Source organism: Protopterus annectens, chromosome 7.part0 (assembly GCF_019279795.1).
Source record: "Protopterus annectens isolate FY-2018-M chromosome 7.part0, PAN1.0, whole genome shotgun sequence".
Taxonomy (NCBI): domain Eukaryota; kingdom Metazoa; phylum Chordata; order Ceratodontiformes; family Protopteridae; genus Protopterus; species Protopterus annectens.
Window position 1 is genome coordinate 928,449,486 of NC_056739.1, and position 16,404 is coordinate 928,465,889.

General features: G+C 40.0%; 1 protein-coding gene across 1 annotated transcript in view; it reads left to right on the plus strand.

Annotated features, from left to right (window-relative positions):
* Positions 1–16,404, plus strand: part of PTPRG (protein tyrosine phosphatase receptor type G) — a 3,415,981-nt gene that overhangs the window by 2,611,456 nt on the left and 788,121 nt on the right. The window lies entirely within an intron of this gene.

Genomic DNA, 16,404 nt, shown 5'->3' on the forward strand with positions numbered 1-16,404 from the left:
TTAATCTGTCACCCTCAATAAAAATGAATACCAAAGATACAGTGAAACTTGCAATCCTGCATCTAAAGGGCCCTCATGCCTGTGAAGTAAATTCTGTCTGTTATTTAAACTCAGCCCATCAGTCTGAACCTTGAAGAAATTGATTACATGAGCACCAGTAAGTTCCAGCATGTGGGGTTCAAACTCATTGGTGGCCAGTAGGTGTTGAGCTCATACAGTAAACCTGTGAATGTCTCCTCTAAGTACGGGCTTGTAGTAATTTGCAAGAGTGGTGCTGTGTTGTTTAGTGCTGATCCACCCAGACCATGTTCTGGCTCTGCCCTGGAGAAATGCAAAAAAAATGATCAGCTTTGGTCTTGTAAATCCAGGCTTAGATTTTTGATTCCATGTTTATTCTGTGTTTTTAAACTTGCTTCCTTTAACCTGTAAACAATGGCATATTATTTTAAGTTTTTTTTTGCATTACCACAATTAATACTTCACTTGATATTACTCTATTTTTAGTACCTGGGAGCCATTTAGTCTCAAGGGGCTGTCATTCTGCATTATAAGTACTGTGATGTTATTTTTGTTCAGACTGTCACATACCTTTTAACGTCTTCAAGGATGCTTTCTTTAACACATTAAACCTCAAATTCTTTTTTATTATAGTTATACTGAGTCCCTTTCATTGTAACCTAGAGAAGTATTACTTGCAGCCAGTTTTTCTTTTCTCAAATTTTTCTTCCAGTAGTTTACATTGGAGACCATTATGATGTGTCTTCTCATGTTGTATGTGAGCTTTACTGACAAGGCACCATGGTTCATCTCCATTGGTTAATAAGGTAGATTTGTGTATGGGGTTCTTTTTTCTGTAACCGTATGAGCTACCTTTTAGGACTTACCTTGACTTACCCAGTAGGATGATTATATCTAGTTAACGGGTTGCTGAAGCATGCAATATTCCTGTATTTTTGTACATAACAGTTTTAACGCTTCACTGCTCATGAAGCTGCCATTGATGTTCCCCTGCGGTTTTCTTGTACTGTTTTTTTTTCTTTGAAAACATGCTATTCTCAGCTGTTTAATAAAGGTGGCTTTTCTGATCTTTATTGCTCGGGTTTCTAAAGCCTACAATAATCCTCATGTAATACTGTCTTTCATTTCATCTCTGTGGATCAGATTTACGAAGTGTTTCAAAGGTCCCCAGGTAGGCATTTGCTAGCTGTGGTTATTTCTGAAGCTATCACTTGCTTGTAACACTGTTTTTTTTTTCCTTTAACTTAAGTGTGTAATAGTAACACATAATCTACCTTGGGTGCTAAATGCATTCTAATACTTAGAAAACAGACAACAGCCCTTGTCACTTTTCTGGACAGTTTTTTTTTCTGTTTGCATGGCTTGCAAATGTTCATTTTGCTGTTTTATTCCATTACCTTATTAGATTCTTATGCATACGTTTTAATGAAATTTAATACAGTAGTATGCCACCTTCACAAAAAATATATATATATATATATATATATATATATATATATATATTTATAGTTTACCATCACAATGCAGAATGACGGTTTGGGGAACATGGGAATGCTGAATGTTACTTGGCTGATTTCCATATTGCCAACCTTCAATTCTGGGAGTCTCCTGTTCAGAGAATACCACTGTGCATTCGCTCATACGTGGGCGATATTTCGTACTGAGATTGTGGGACAGTGCGGATCAGGAGATTTACCCTTTTCTGCACTGTAGTGCGATCTCGGAGTTGGAATATGTAAGTGGCAGGGGGGTGTGGGGGGGCAGGGGTGCTTGCCCCCCCTGCAAAAACATTACTGTGTTGTGCAGTATAGATTTGGTCCATACGTACTGCTGCAAAGGGGACAATGGTCTTCCAAAGTCAAATTCGACTTCACCTCATTTAGGTTGCCGATATTCCAACCTAATTAATATTCTGAACATCGAACATGTAAACCTCATTTTTGCACAGTTTACGTTCTGATGTTCGATGTTTTTAATAGTAAATATATATATATATATATATATATATATATATATATATATATGTATATATATCATTGAATACCTTTCTCTGCACATCTAGAGCAGCAACTTAAACTTTAACAGAGTTACAGGGAGATTATATATACTAGTATACTAGTATGTCATATTTACAAAACAAAAAATCATATAGATCAGTGAATGCCCCTCTTGTACATGTAACTCATCAAATCTAGCCCTAAAAGTCTTACTTGTATTTATACAAATTGGTTCTGGCATGCCACCTTTATTATGCCACATCACCAAAAAAAGTATTGGTGAATACTTCTCTGCATAGCTAATAAAGCAACTTTAAATTCCTGCATTTGTATACAGGGATTTAGTACAGTAGAATGCCACAGTTACGAAAAATGTATACGTGAATGCATCTCCTTCTGCATGTTAAAAGTTCTACGTTTAGTTCAAGGGCATTACTACATTAGTGTTCCACATTTACAAAAATCTTTACTAAAGCGGATCTAAAGCTGCACCTTAAAATCCTTTATTTATTTTCTGTGTGGAATTTCCACAACTGAGGGAGGGGTATTTGTACTCCAACATTCTTTGGCTACTTGGAGGATTCAGTGGTGTGTTTAAGAAGTAATGCCCATTGTCATGCCTTCATTGGACCTCTGAAATGGGAATACATATACTTTGTATTTTCTGGTCTTTAGTCAAAAGAACCAGAGCTGTCTATGTGGAATTGTTCGCAGAAACCCTCAGCAAGCTTGTAAATAGCTGCAGAGACACAGCTGTACCTACCGCAAATAAGCAGAGCAACCTCCAGCAACAGGCCTCCCTGGTGGAACCCCAGTATAAATATTTTGTATAATAAAAGAAAGATAATCTTGCCCTAAAACAGTGATGTTGCTCCGCAAGAGAAGAGTTCCCTATCAGTCTTAACCAGCAACTCAGGGGATTGATCAAATCCACCAAAGCCAAGCTTGAGATAAAAATAGTCTCCCGAGCTAAGAACAACCATAAGGCTTTTTTCAGTTATTTCCGCAACTTTAAAGGCAACGCCCAACAATGTGCTGAACTAATGGTGAGTGGAACCACCTATATGGAGTCAGAGGATGTTTGTAAAAAAACCCATATATCATCTGGTGAATAGCCAGCTGACTTACTGATGGGACACGAAGTTAAGATAGCGGAAGTCAGTCACTAGTGGAGTCCTGCAGGGATCAGCACTGAGACCTAACCTTTTTAGCATCTCTGAAGTCAAGGCAAATGTCAAGGGCCTCTGACTGACTGACTGCAGATGACTGCAAACTAGGCATGGACATTGAATCCTCTAAAGACACAGATTCTCTCTAAGAGGGCCTGACACAGGCAAACAACTGGTGCCAGAGGAGTAGACTAAAACTAAGTGCAAAAAAAAAAAAAACATAATAGTACTCTTTGGAAAGATGGTCACCCTTGGAAATGACCATACTAAAAATGCACCCCTTAAAGGAGACCACAGTTGTCGGGTATCTGGGAACATATGTTGACAGTAAGCTAACATTTGACCACCATGTGCCCACTATGGTGAGAAAAATCATTCTATATTACGCAACTTATAGTTAAGGGCATGGCATCCTAGTTCAAGTAAGTCATTATTCCACTGTCAAAACCAAAAATAAAGACTTGCAAGGAGTGTCCAAATAGAGGTCGGAAACCAGGATTCCTTCTTGAAAGGATCTTTTATTGAAAATCACAAAACACCAATAACGCCAAACCAATCTATACGTTTTCGACAAAGGCAAGTCTTCATCAGAAAGTGATCTTAAACAAAAAACAGAACATTTAAATAGCCATTCAATATCATGATTCAATTAATCCAATTAAAATCTAACCAATAAAAATCTCTAGTACTGAAATGTCTATTCAAACTTCTTTAACAGTACTATTTACGTAAAAGTTTGTAAGTACAATAAATAAAATTTTTAATACACAACATAATTATTCAAAATACATATAAATTAGTTAAAAATTGTATCTTCCCTTTATATATATACGAAGTTACTATTGCAGTTGTTTAAAAATAGTTTGAAGTTTAAAAAATCTAGCCCTAATTCCATATTTCCATAGCCACCTTGTGGCTAAAACCTAAAATCACAATTTAGCAGCCCTTAATTTAAGAACTGAGGAAATGGAAATCATGTCATTCAAACCAGGTAACTTGGTGGAATCCAAAGTAATCTGCCAGTACAACTTTCTATATTCGAGTTTGGCTTCCCACATATCACCTCTTATTTCCTTTGGGATAATTTCTAAGACAAAGAAAAGAAATGTAGCCTGGGAACAAATCAAAGTATGTCTAAAAAGGGCATTTTTACTATTTTGTTTCTTTATTTCATACAAATGCTCGTATATACGTTTTTTTAACTTTCTCTCGGTTTTTCCAACGTAGTAAGAACTACACATTTTACATATAGCAATGTAAACCACACCATAAGTATTACAGTTAGAGAAACTGTCACTAGTAATCTCCTTGTCTCTTGCTGTAATGTAAATGCTGGTTTTTATTAGCTATATAGGGGCACTGTGAGCAGGATCCACATTTGAAAGTACCCACTCTTTTGTTGGTGTTTTGTGATTTTCAATAAAAGATCCTTTTAAGAAGGAATCCTGGTTTCCGACCTCTATTTGGACACTCCTTGCAAGTCTTTATTTTTGGTTTTGGTTGTCGTTTGACTTGCTTCCATTATTCCACTGTACTCGCGTCTCATCAGACCAGTCACTGTGCACATTGCTCCCTACCACGTGTACCTGACCAGACACTAGAAATAGCTTGAAGAGATCACAGAGGTTCCTCACAAAAAAAAATGCAAGGAGTCAATAAGTCCTTGGCAGACTGTCTCCAGTCCCTATCCCCTGTACTCGTTCTCCTTCAAACTGCTGCACAATGATCTGTGCCTAGCCTACAAAGCATCCTTTAATTCCACACTTCTGGATCTGTTGCACATTCATAAAACAAGTATCCGAAATGTATTTATCCCTGGCTTGGCACCTATTTCCCTCATGGACAGGGGCAGCCTCTGAACACTTGATGTGTACAAGCCTGTATAATTGGAAAATTCCTTGCAGTAATGACACGCCTGCAATATTTTGGTAAATTTAGGGCAAGCTTGGCTAGGCTTAAAATGTCTCTTGAGTCAGTAGCCTAGTAACCTCCAGTGAACCTATAAATCTTTCTTTTCTATTGCATTTTGATATAGAATTATTCTTCACCTGAAGGCAAAGTGTGTTTTTGAGGTGGTTAAAATGCATTTTATTTGGTTTCAATGATAACTGCAGTTACTGTCCCATTATTCAGAAAAAAAAGTTATTTTTGTGTAAAATGTTCTGTCCAATACATTAAATCAAAGATTACAATGATGTATTCCATGAAATTGAATGGAATAAAACTTTGGACGTTTTTATTATTGTTTTCCAGAATTTTAGGCATAGCTATCTTACATGTTTCTCTGTGAATGCCACCTTGGTTTTTATTACTGTAGGGGCACTTTTCATAGCTGTAAAAGAATTGGTCTATTTTTAAACATTTAAATGCCTTTCAGGTATGGGAAATGTAACTCAAAAGTTCAAACTGAGTTGAGGGTACTAATCAGAGTTTGCAAACGTGCCAAAAAATAACAAGAAAGGTGCAGTTAAATTAAGTACTATGGGACCACAGATTTTCTTCCTAGCTGTAATGTACAAACATATTAAACAGACTGTATCCGGCAGCAGCTATGTGTGTGTGTGATATATATATATATATATATATATATATACACACACACACACACACACACACACACACACACACACACACACACACACACACACTGGTTTATATGTTAATTTAGTTGGAATAATTTGGCAAAGAAGTGCTAAAATAGGTCAGTTTACTCTGAGGAAGTTAATTATTTTTTTAAACTAAAGGGAATGATTATTTTGTTTACATGGTATATGTATTTAAAATGGGTCTACTTGACATCACCAAAATGTCAGTAGACCGAATTTCATATAATCGAAATGAAAAGAGCGAAGTTTCACATAACTGACACTTTACTGTGCTAACGTTCAGATGACTGAATGTTTGAAATGCTGACTGCAAACTGAGCGGAACAGGAAGTTCGCTCAGTGCCACACTGTAGTGCGAACTCAGAGTTCATAGGTTCGTACTAGGCTATCTGCCCTAGGGCATTTATAAGCCTAGTCAGAGTGTGTGTGTGGCTTCCCCTTAGGATGAGAATACTATGCCCATTTAGGGTTTAGTTTACTGTGCCTCTGTCTAGTAGTGACACAGAGATGACCCCCGGGGTAAACCTACGATCTCCCATCCACTCGTCAAGATTTCTCTTGAAGAGAGTTGGTGAGGGGCTCTGCCTAACATGGACTGGGATTCTGTTTCAGAGTGTAGGGAGCCTCTGGGCTATGAATCTGTCCCTCCAGCACGTCCTATTTATTTCTGTGTTGAGGTTCAAATCTCTTGCTCTCATGGCTCTGATGGAGTTGGATTTTCTGAGGTGGAGCATGTCCATTAATTCCGGATTGGACATGGTCTTGTACGTCAGGCATAGATCACCTCTGAGTAGGCGGTATGCGACTGAATAGAGCTGGAGTTTCTTCAGCCGGGCAGCATATGACATATGTTTGAGACCCTTTATCCTCTTGGTGAGGAACTTTTGGGGTCTTTCCAACTGCTGCAGGTGTCGGGTAAGATGCATCCCAAATGGGGCATTGTACTCAATCATGGGCCTGATAAGAGAAGAGCACAGGGGCACAATGACCTCTCTTGATCTAGATGTGAAACCCTTCATGATAAGGTGGGCAATATAGAAGGTCTTCCTAACCACTTTGGCAATGTGAGTGTCAAATGAGAGGTTACTGTCAACTTGGGTCCCTAGGTCCCTGATTACCTCTTCCGTACTTAATGGATTACCACCTATGTGGTAATTTGTGGGTACCTTGTTTTTCCCAAAGGGTATGACTATACATTTTTTGGCGTTCAGCTTAAGGCCATGGCTCTGGCACCAATTATCCGTTTCTATGAAGCCTCTCTGAAGGATGCTTGTGTCCACTGGAGAATCAATTATGTCGCCCAGTTTGCAGTCATCTGCAAACTTTGTCAGCCACAATCCTCCTATGTTTGCCTGTACCTCGGAAAAATAAATGCCGAACAAGAGGGGTCCCAGGACTGAGCCCTGTGGGACACCGCTTGTGACCGGCTTAGAGTCTGACATGGCTCCAGCAACTCTGACCCTGTGGGTTCTGTCCTTGAGCCAGTTTGCAACCCATCTTGTGACATATGGGTTTACATTTAAGCTGGTGAGTTTGTCTATGATGCCCGAGTGGGGTATTGTGTCGAAGGCTTTTGCAAGGTCAAGGTAGGCTGTGTGAACTGCCTTACCCTCATCAATGGCCTTAGTGACTGTTTCAAAAAAGTCAACCAAGTTCAAAAGGCAGGATCTGCCCTTGACAAAGCCAAATTGGGTAGGATCCAATGTCTGTAGGTCCCCAATGTCTTTGTTTATGAGTTTCATAATGATCCTTTCCATAGCTTTGCAGACCAGGCTCGTCAAGCTTATGGGGTGGTAATTTCCAGGGTCCGTAGAAGCACCGCCTTTGTGGAGTGGGACCACAGTTGCCATACGCCACACTTTGGGTACGTATCCTGTAGTAAGGCTAGCCCGGGAAACCGTCCGGTCCCATTGATGCTGTGTTTTTAGCTTTAGAGAGGGCGGCTCTCACCTGGGCATCTGAGATGTTTGGGAGGCTACACTCTGCTGGGATAGATATTTCTCCTTTTGGGGGAGGGGGAGGAGAAATTTGCACTGAACCTGTCTGCCAGAATGTTGGCAATGTCTGTGGGTTCAGTGTATTTTGTGTCATTTTGGACTAACTCTGAGCATATCTGGGAGTTTCCACCCAGGTTTCTAACATAGCTAAAAAGGCCTTGTGATTGTCTTTTGTGTCTTTTGCGATTTTTCTCTCCAAGTTGGCCTTGGATGATTTTATGAGTGATCGTAGTTTTTTGCTAGCACTGATCAGAGATGCCTTCCCTTTTAGGGATTTTGCTATGTCATGTAGTAGCTTCCTCCTCCTGTTGTAAAGTTTGTTAATGGCTGGGGTCCACCAGATCGGGCACCTGCCTTTGGGGGAATGGGTCTTGGTTTTATTTGGGATTGCATGATCCATGCATTCTTGAAGGTGCCCGTAGAAGGCATTTATAAAGGATTCAGCAGTGTGGGTTGTGGTTTCCACTGGCCCAGGGGCCTTGAAGGATACCACTTCAGTCTTAAGAAGTGTGAAGTTGGCTTTTGAGAAGTTCTTCACTGTGGTCTTTTGTGCAGGGGGTGGGGGCAGGATGTGGATTTCCAGTGAGATTAATTTATGGTCTGATCTCACCAATGAGGGGTATACTTCCGGTGTGGAGCATTTTGTCCCCATGTTTGTGATGATCAGGTCTAGTATATTATCTCCTCTTGTGGGAATGGTGACTAGTTGTTCCATCGCATTTGAGTTTATGAATTCTAGGAACCTTTGGGCTAGGGTGTTGGGGCTTGAGTAATGTTCCCAGTCTATGTTTGGGTAGTTGAAGTGTCTCAATATGATGGTATTTGGAGAAACATTCATACTCTCCAGTGTCTTCAGGAAGACTGTGTGGGGTTCCTGAGTTTGAGAGGGTGGTCTGTAGCATGCTACAAACTGTAGGGCAGTTTTGCCTATGGTTAGTTGCACCTGGATGGTCTCCGATGCTTCGTGCATTGCCACTAACCTGGAGGTGTGGGTATCTTTGATGAATATGGATACTCCCCCTCCTTTTGCGGTTCGGTCCATGTTTTGAGGCCGGAAAGCATGATATGAGGTAAAACCTGGTAGTGCTGGGGTGCTCTCAGGAGCCTTGAACCAGGTTTCAGTCACTGCACAGACATCGATGTTCTCCATACTGAGGAGGGCTTCGGGAGCGTGCATCTTGAGGTTTAGACTTCTGGCATTGAGCAGCATTACCCTTAGTTTTTTTCCACTTGTGTTTTCTAGGGAGGTAGGTTTGTCATTTGAGCCTTTCCTAAAAAAGGCACTATGGGGGTGGCAAGAGCCTTGGCCAATATCCGGAAGCCCAGGGGTGACAGGTGCAAACCATCCCTTGCAAAGCAGCGTGGCTTGTCAAGCATGTCATCCCAAGCAGACAGACATTGGATCCCCTTAGAATGACACCAGTAATTAAGCCAATTGTTAAAACTGATCATTTTGTCTTTGTACTGTGGCATCATTCTTGGTGAGGGTAAGATGCTGCTCAGGGTCAGGGTCATACCGGCCTGGGCTACATAATCAGAGAGCTCCTCTATGTCTCTTTTCATGTAGTCCAGGGAGGTACGTCTCAGGTCATTCACACCGGCATGGACAATGACTGAGTCATATTTGTACTTGCTGTGGAGTGACCTGAGGGCTTGTGTTATGTGGCGGATTCTAGCGCCCGACAGGCAGCTTATTGTAACCTTTTCCTTGTTCAGTCTGGTGAGCGGGACGTCAGTGTGTCTGACTATGGAGTCACCTATTACAAGTGTGTCTGGCATGTTGTTTGGCCTTAAGGGCTGTGACTGTTTAGCACACTGACTTTGTGAACTGTGTGTTGCATGTGCTATGTCTTGAGGTAGTGGTCGCTTGGGTGTCTGCTTTGGAGGCCTCTGTTGTTTTGGTAGATTTTTAATCAGAGCCTCTGAGTATGTTTTTGTGTGTTTATGTGTTTGGTTTGCAGTTGTGATAGGTCTATGTGAGACTGGGTTTGTGGTGTACGTGGTTACCTTCTCCTCCTGACTGGTTTTGCCAGTACTGAGTTGAGAGAGCTCAGCCTCCAGTTTGGCTATATAGTTGCATCTCTCACATATATTTGTATTTGTTGGGAGGAGAGAGGGTTGTCTGTATACTTGAGGCAATTGTAACATTGCCTCAAGATTCCCAGATTCACCAGCTGAACAGGAGAGGACGCCAGCAACTGACCCTTCAACTTGCTAGAATAGTGTAAATGATTGCTGTGTAACTGAGTCAGAAAGGACCTATAGGGACATTGGTACTCAAGGGGATTTAGGTGAATGAAGTACTTTCTTTTTGTTTAAGAGTGCTTTACCTGTATAAAAATGCTTTAGGAGCAAGTGCTGGGCTTTTCAGATAGAGAATAGACTGTTTAGATTGCAAGTAGAGCAGTTCTAAGGGAAAAATTGAAGAGCAGACTTTATGGAGCCAGAAATACTTTAAACTTGATTAACCGGCGCTGCCCCATGCTGCTCTATGAGCAACTTCGCGCAAAAGCGAGCAAAAACAGGCTTTATAGCAGGGGGTTGAAAACAGCCAGGAATTGACCTAAAATGGCCAATAAACTACAAGTTGCTGGGCTGGAACCACTCCTCTAGGGACAAATAGGTTGCTCAGTGCTCCCCACTCCCACTGGTGAACAAAGAAGCTTCCTCTTATCCAAATAAGGATATGGATAGCACAGGAACTATGACAAAAGCCCAGAGATCAGCAGAATCTGAAGACTGGACTATTCTAGTTCAGTAAGGTGGGAAAACAAGGATATTTTTTTTTTTCTTTTTTTACAGAGACAGAAGAAAAAGATACAGTAGCAAACAGTAAATGCTATAAAACGGCTAGCGCACTTGAGTGTGTTAGCCTAACAGTTAAATTAAACAAAAAATAACTTTTTAAAGTGCAAACTTTAATTTGCAGGGGGGCAGCCCCCCTGCAAAAGCATAAAATAAAGGGTTTGCTTACCTTTTGTAGGGTGATACGTTTCTGTGTATCCTAGGTGCATCCTGTGATAACTCTGACATACTTCTTTAAATACAAAGTACTAGTTATGTAGCAGTGCTGTTAACGTGTGTAATGTATGGAGTAGGAGGTTTACACTTTGGTTTTGTAAACATTGGTTAAGTGACACTTCGTTGTTGTGAAATTTCGTGCTAGTGATCTCAGTGTTTTGAAAGTCAATCTTATGGCAGTTCGGGCATGTAAAGTAGACTCACTTAAAACAGTTTTAGTTTTTGTGTACCTTTATGGCTTATGCATGATAATCTGTAAAACACTTCAGTTCTGTTTATTAAATCTTTGCAGCATAGTTGCTTCCAAACCAGGCATGAGTAGTGTTTCAGTTTGAGAAAAAAAAAACATATGCATGAGTTCAGTGTTTTTAATTTTGTATACCAGACCTCTGAGCAAAGCTTTCAGACCATTTTATGTGACTCTAATTTAATCTTCTATTCAGACAAAATGTTGAAATGGTACATACATTTCTTGTGTTTGAGACCCTCAAATTATCTTTTGAAACCTCAATTGAAAGTTATTATGAAACAGCATTTCTTAAGATGCCTGCAGACTTTTCTTTTTTTATTTTAATTTTTTCATTTTAATGATTACACCTTTTTTTCTTTCTTAAAGTGCTTGTGAATTTTATTTTTATTTTTTAAAATGCCTACAGATTTGTGTAGAGATGGGAAGCTCTTACCGTGCACATTGCACCTTTAATTTGGATCATGGTTGACTGCCAAAGGAAGAAAGATGTATTTCAAAGTGGTAGAAGTTGTAACCCATCTCCTGTGTTATGTTTAGCACTGGAGGTAGTGAAGTGACGTTTGTTTGCATGTGACTTGACAGATAAATGACAGTAAACGTGACTTCTAAGGCCCTTTACAGTGAGTACTTATTGGGATTTCCTCTTCTGATGTCTGAAATGTATATTTTTACACTTATCTAGTGCTTCTGCTTTGGTTCATGTCTGCCTCCAGTTTATGCATGCCGTGTTTCAATGTCTGACCCATCAAGGAAATTAAGACCACTGCATTCTCATACTAGTGTTAAGGGAGTTTCTCCCCTCCTTAGCCTGCCCTAGGAGTTGATTCAGCATACCCTGACGTCTTTGTGTCAGTGGTATATATAAGGACAATATGACTTATCCTTAATGTACCCCTTTTTATAACCCCTCCTTTGAGTAGACACTTGGGCTTTTACAGTTCATTGTGGATAGGCTTGTTGCTTGATGGCTTTTAATTCCAGAAACCTCTAAAACTTTCTGCATGTGGTTTTCCATTCCATGTGATATAAACACGCGTACATCCTTTAGTTCCATTTTCAACAGGTAATAAATTCACACCAGGGTTTTTGTGCCTCACATTCAGTACTTTACATTTGTCTGTCCTGAATTTTACCCGCATCACTCTGCCTCAGTAGTCAGCTTTTCTAAGGCCTTCCTTTGACATTTTCTGACAGCTGCTGTTGCAGCATTTTGAGACATATTTAGGTTGTCTGGTACCCTCAGGTGTTCCCCAATGTTGAGCACCTCAACTGAAAGCTGAGGAGCAAAAAGAAGGGAAAAAAGCTCTTGCTCTTCTCTGAATCTCTGGCAGACCACTTGCTACAAATGTTTCAATGGCTTCCTCTGGTTAAAATACCAGACACACAGTACTTCAGTCGTTACTGCATTTATAGCATCTGTATTCTTTTCTTATACCCCTGACACCTTGTACCTAGGACATCAGCCCCCTTCGTCCCACCCTAGTTAGGCCTCTGTCTGTACCTATATTAATGTCATCCTTGAAGTTGATCCTATTGTGTAGGTACCAGATCCAGGACTGGCCACTTTGTCACTTCTCATATTTGTTTTATTTATTACATCTCTTGATTGAGAATGTTCAGCTGGAAGGATCCCATTTTCAATGGAATCCTAGACTGAGAGAGACATGCAGCAGAGCTTCAGACATTAGAAACGTTCTTCATACCGTGCATTAAATCAAGATGCCATAGAAGATAACTGTTGATTTTGCCTTTCATATTGTTAAGCTACAGGAAAAAAAAAATAATCCAAGAAGAGGTGAATGGGAAGCTGAGTAGTACATGCACACACGATAAGACAAAACTATAAACTGACTGGTACAATAAATTTTGAGTGTTAATAATAGGTACAGAAAGTGATCAAAGCTGAATGGCAGTGAATCAACAGCATTCTGCATGAAAGCAAGGTTGTATGTTAAGTAGCGCAAGTCATTTCAAGTACTGGTTGGTGAACAGTAGTTCACAAGTTGTTTACTTTGTCTAGCACTAAATGTACTATAAGCGTAATTTTTGGCTAACTTAATACTCTGAACATAAGCTAAGATCTGGTAATACTCGAAGTTTGAGTGAGCAGAGTCGTGCAAAGATAAACGTTCCCCATGGTGACTGGTTATCACATTCTGTTCCCAGATGTAATTTTCACTGAGGCTTCCTGTTCCTTCCCACACCCCAAAGATGTACCATCAGATGAAGAGGTGAGCTATGTGAATGCTTCCTTCAGTGGAATGGTACCTTGTTTAGGATGAGTTTGAAGCCTTGTGCCCACTGAATACTGGGGTGGTCTTCAGCCCACCTCCCTGAAAATTTGATTATGGTGGTAATCTGAGAATGAATTAATGATCTTGTAATGCTTTGGTATTAAAACCCAACCTTTGTTATTGCGTTCACCTTTGTGCTTATTGCCTATTTGAAGAGGAAACCTATGGCAGATTGCTGTACCTTTTACCATCGTAGTCAGCACCATGCACGAGTTACTGCTTTGAAATGCACTTACACATGCAACGAGCAACACAGATTGTTGCATCTGCCTGTGAATGTTTTTACATTCCCCACCCTGTGCAGAAATGTAAAATAAATTAATTTTTAGAAAGGCACAAACACCATTCTGGGGTTATAAAGGAGAAGACAGGAGATGCATTACAAAGGGAAATTGCATTTGTGTTTCGCAACTAAACTTTCACTTTAGTACAGATTGGTAGAAGAAAAGAGGAGATCACGAGATGGGAGGTCACGCAGTTTGTGAGGTATTTTCTACACCATTTTCTTCTGCCCTTCCCTCCCTCTGTTATTACTAAATAATGGCAGACCTGACACATCCATTTCCCAACCCCTTTTTCCTCAGTGGCCACACTTCCCTCTTGTTGGCAATTACAGCTCCCACATCTTCCACCCCAGCATTAGTAGACTAACACTGTGTAGCCCTAATGGATGTTCTTTTGTTTATTCCTCTTCTATGTGTTTAAAGCTATATCCTGCGCTCTGTTCCTTGCAGCCACAATGCCATATTCTTGCCGTGTTCTAGAGCATCAGACTCTGGCTATGCTCGTTCCTCTTTATTTTGAGTATATTGAATAGGTCACACGTTTATTTATCTACCATTAGGATCTTAATCATTGTAGATCTGTATACCAAGAAAGGCCTTTGAAGTGTTTTGTTTTCTCTTTCTCAGCCACAACATATTTATAGATGGTGCTTTGACAACATCCTGAGCTGCATCCGTAGCCTGTCCTTTTTTTTGGTTCTTAAGCTGCATTTTATCACGTCATATGTGAAAATTATTTTGGAATGGGCATTGTACCTTTGGTAAATTTGTGATTGCTCCTAAAGCACAAGCTAAGACTGTTGATTGTTGTATATGTTCAGGTAGAGGTTACCTAGTGGTGTGGTACAGATACATGGACAAAGCTTGGACTACAGCTCAGGTGACCTGGGTTTAATTAGTGCCTGGGAGCCTGAAGTACCGGCAGGGAAGGCTGGGAGTGTCCATCCATGCAAGGAGATGGGAGTGACAAGTGTATGGTATACTGTTGAGGCTGACTTCCCTGCTGGAGGCTGGGGAGGGAACCAGAAGGTGTTAAATGAGGGTGGCAGGAGTGTCCTGCTTATGTTACTTCATTGCAAATATAAAGGGCAGTTCAGTGCTAATGCCCATCGCAAGTCCCACCTTTGGGATGTTGCTGGGCACATGCATATAGTATAAAATAGATAGTATGTTGGCATATAGTGTAAAATATATAGTATAAAATATTCCCTAACAACAGTATTATATTACACCAGGATCGCTGATGTCCTCACTGGCTCAGGACATGGGTCATTTAAGCCCTGGAGAACCTAGCGCACGTCCTCTAAACCCAATGACTAAGGAAGGAAGTTGGTCAGCTGCAGGAAGCCAAAAAGAAGCAGAAAACAAAACCAACTGTAGACAAATACCGGATTTGGCAGATTTATATCACATTTTTGTTGTATTAGCACAGCAGTACTTTGCTTCTGCAGTACAGAAACAGGGTTGTCTGAGTATTTGAAAAAGCTATAAGATTAAGTATGGAAAAGTTGAACCTTTGTCACACAAGCATTTCTGTTTCAACATGTTATCATTTGGAATTCACAGTGCAGAGATAACAGAAATGCAGAACAGTATGAAACAAGTGTCCTTTGTATGAAGGAATGCATAAAACGGAATATATCATTGTAAGCATAAATTTGTGACAGTGATTTTAAAGTTGGTACTGGGGGACAGTTACCCTTTAGCCAGGGTATAACAGCATTTAGGACCGCAACATGACGCTAAATATAGAAGTTTGAAGAAATCTCATTATGTCCTGAAAGTTTTGCACCATTTGCCTTCTGTACTTTGTTGATGTTATTATTCTTTTCTGTGTATCATGAGGCATAGTTTTGAAAAGCCTCAGTACTTAAAAGCTGAGATTGTGACTCCATTACATGATCATATGTCCTTGCATTTTAAATACAGTTCTGGTAACAGAGGCATTTGGGAGTCTGGAAATAAGGTTTCATCCTGCAAGTAAATGATTGATGACTTAATAGATTATAGTGTGGCCTGAACAGATTATAGTGTGACCTGAATATATACATTTTTGATATTAAAAATAATATTTACGTGAAATTTGTTTTTCTTATGACCCTCTGCATGACAGAATATTTTTCTGTCTTTTCCTTCCCTCTGTATCTTTGGTACTCTGAGAACTATCAATCACTTCTGTGATGTCACTGTAAAGTCACAATTCTGATTATGTACTATGGGATAAGGGTCCACTAGAAACAATTTGTAGTTTTTTTAATGTATTCCTGTTAAACTTGCACTGTGCTGCCACACAAACCGTACTGGACAAGTAAATGGAACAAGACAGAGGTACAACAAACTGTTACTGTGTTTGTATAGCATTATATTCCTGCCTGTTTTGACTATTGTCTTTATTTCATACACATGACAACAATGAAAGTATCAACCAAGTGTTATTCTTAGGATCATATACTTGAAATATACCGCTATTTTGAACACACTGGTGAGTTTATATGGTTTGTTGTTGCACCTTACACTTTTAGCTTTATTTGGCTGTCTTCCATTTTTTTTACAGAGTAGTGTGTACCTTTTTTTCATCTGGTTTGGGAATATACTGGTAGGATGCATGTATACAGGGATGTGAGTAGGCGGGATGCCATTTTTGGATTTACCTCCAATCTAGTTGGTGTTTTTTTTCACTCACCTGACTGTGTGCAGTTCCTGTTGTAGTTTGCACAAGTATGTTTTCTATAGCCCAGCAGGATGAACTCTGTAGTCAGATAAGCATA